The sequence below is a fragment of the Myotis lucifugus genome, unplaced genomic scaffold, assembly GCF_000147115.1.
Source record: "Myotis lucifugus unplaced genomic scaffold, Myoluc2.0 scaffold_554, whole genome shotgun sequence".
NCBI lineage: Eukaryota > Metazoa > Chordata > Mammalia > Chiroptera > Vespertilionidae > Myotis > Myotis lucifugus.
In genome coordinates this window covers 477,155-479,572 of record NW_005871602.1, presented here as the reverse complement: position 1 = coordinate 479,572, position 2,418 = coordinate 477,155, and the positions used below count along the sequence as shown (strand labels likewise).

The window sequence follows — 2,418 nt, the reverse complement described above, 5'->3', positions numbered from 1 at the left end:
TGTGATACTCATGCTTTCTGTCTTCTTGGAAACCCAAGCCTGAGGGAGGATGTATCAGAAGGACAGAGGGCCTTCAAGGAGAAGGCTGGCAGCCAAGTGAGGACCTGGGTTCTCCCAGGCCAACAGCAGAGATGAGTGTGTGGGAGGGAGAGGGAAGGACAGCAGCCAGAGAGTGACCATGACCCTACTCCTTCCCTCCACAGACTCAGTGGGAAAATATCACTCTCACTTTTCAAAATTGGAAAATGAAACAAACACATCCAAAAATCTTGGGAAGAAAAATCCTTTCCAGCAGCAGTCAAAATCATTTTCCTGGACAAGACCCTAAACACTGGACTAAGTATGTAAAACATGTGAACCAGGGAACTGGGCAGAGCAGGCCACTGAGGGCACCTCCTAGTCCTGCCTTCAGGCCAATCTCACCTCAGCCTCGAGTAGCTGCGCCTCAGGCTGCCTCAGTGTTCTTTCCCAAGGTCCACTCTTGGTCTGTCCAGTCAAGAAACTCTAATAGCCATAGAATTCTTGCCAAAAATTAGTCTTTTCTCCTAAACTAGGCATTGTATGACAATTCTATAAGACATCCACTTACACACATACACACACACACACACACACACACACACACACACACACATTCATCTGGGAAAATACCTAGAAAATGGGCTACATAAGCAAATTTATTCTAGAAAGTGCTCTTCTGGGCCAGGAAAGAAGTGATGGCCATGGCTGTGGGAGTCTGGGGGTCGTGGCCCTGGAACGCCATCCCCAGTGGTGGCGCTGGCTGGAGATGTATAGCAACATCCACAGCGTCTCAGCTGTCACCGACCGCACTGATAGAAATGCAGAACAATGTCTTCAATAAAGAGAAAGACAGGCAGTCATCACTAACTCCCCAGACCGAGAAGATCGAGGTTAAACTCGTTGGGAAAACGGACCCTGGCACCACGTTTGTGATGAATAAAAACGTGTCGACGCCCTGCAGTTGTGCCATGCATTTAAGTGAGTGGTACTGCAAGAAGTCCATTCTGGCTCTTGTGGATGGACAGCCGTGGGACAAGTATAAGCCTTTGACCAAACCCTGTGAAATTCAGTTCCTTACTTTCAAAGATCCTGATCCAGGAGAAGTTAATAAGGCTTACTGGTGGTCTTGTGCCCTGATGATGGGCTGTGTGATAGAGTGGTCATTCAAAGACGAATACTTGGTCAGTTTGGTCAGAGCTCCAGAAGTGCCTGTGATCGCTGGAGGCTTCTGCTATGATGTAGTTTTGGATAAGAGGCTTGATGAGTGAATGCCAACAAAAGAGAACCTATGTTCTTTCACAAAAGATGCTGATACTTTAACTTATAAAAACCTCCCATTTGAAACTCTGGAAGTTGATGCAAAAGTGGCATTAGAAATATTTCAACACAACAGGTATAAAGTAGATCTCATAGAAGAGAAAGCATCTCAGAATCCTGAGAGAATAGTCAAGCTGCACAGATGTGGTGACTTCATTGATGTGACTGAAGGCCCTCTTATTCCAAGAACAAGTATTTGTTCCCAGTTTGAAGTGTCAGCGGTTCACAATCTGCAGGCCACCGGGTCTCATCTTATACGAAGATTACAGGGTCTCTCTTTACCTGTTCACTTAAGAGCACATTTTACGATATGGACTAAGCTATTGGAAAGGTCTCGGAAATTGGTAACCGAAGATCAAACTAAACCTGCAGATGAAAGTGCATCTACCTAGTAGCTTCCTAACATTTAAACACGTATAGTAAATTAAAATAAAGTTTTTTTACGTAAAAAAAAGAAAGAAAGAAAGTGCCCTTCTACCAGCAGGAGAGGCAGTGTGAAGGAGGAAAGAATGAAGTTCTGGTCTTAGGATCCCGCCCTGGGCAGGGTGGGATGTGGGGCTCTAACGTGCCTATGTGACCTTGGAGCAGGCGTTTCCACACACTCTATGTTGAGATCTTGAGTCTGGCCACCTCTGTGTTTCAAAGTGCAAGAATCCTGCTCTGAGCTCATCCTGGCACAACCAGTCCTGGGTTTGGCACAAGCTGCCCATTCACAGTAATAGGTAAGTGTCCCAGGTGGAAATAGAGGTTCAGGAGAAATGAAATCATGGACTTTCAATGTTTCCTCATCTGTGCATGGGGATGCTGTAACCGAGGGTAACTATAACCAAATGAGACAAAGTGTGTAAGGAATGAAGTGCAGTTTCTAACAGGTAGAAAGTCCTCTGTAGATATTAGCTGCTGCTGCTGCTGCTGCTGCGGCTGCTGCTGCTCACAGGTGAGGCAGGCACCTCAGGGGCCTCAAGGGAGCAGTTGGTCCCCTCTCCTCTCTGACCCTCCCAAGCTGGGTTCTAGTTCTGTTCAACCCAGAGTTCTTAAAGGTCTTCTCCCCAGCAGACCCGGGAGATAGGGGAAGGTAGA

General features: G+C 46.7%; 1 pseudogene; it reads left to right on the top strand.

The window, feature by feature from the left end:
• Positions 1-722: 722 nt before the first annotated feature.
• On the top strand, positions 723-1,732 carry LOC102431012 (annotated as a pseudogene).
• Positions 1,733-2,418: the final 686 nt, after the last annotated feature.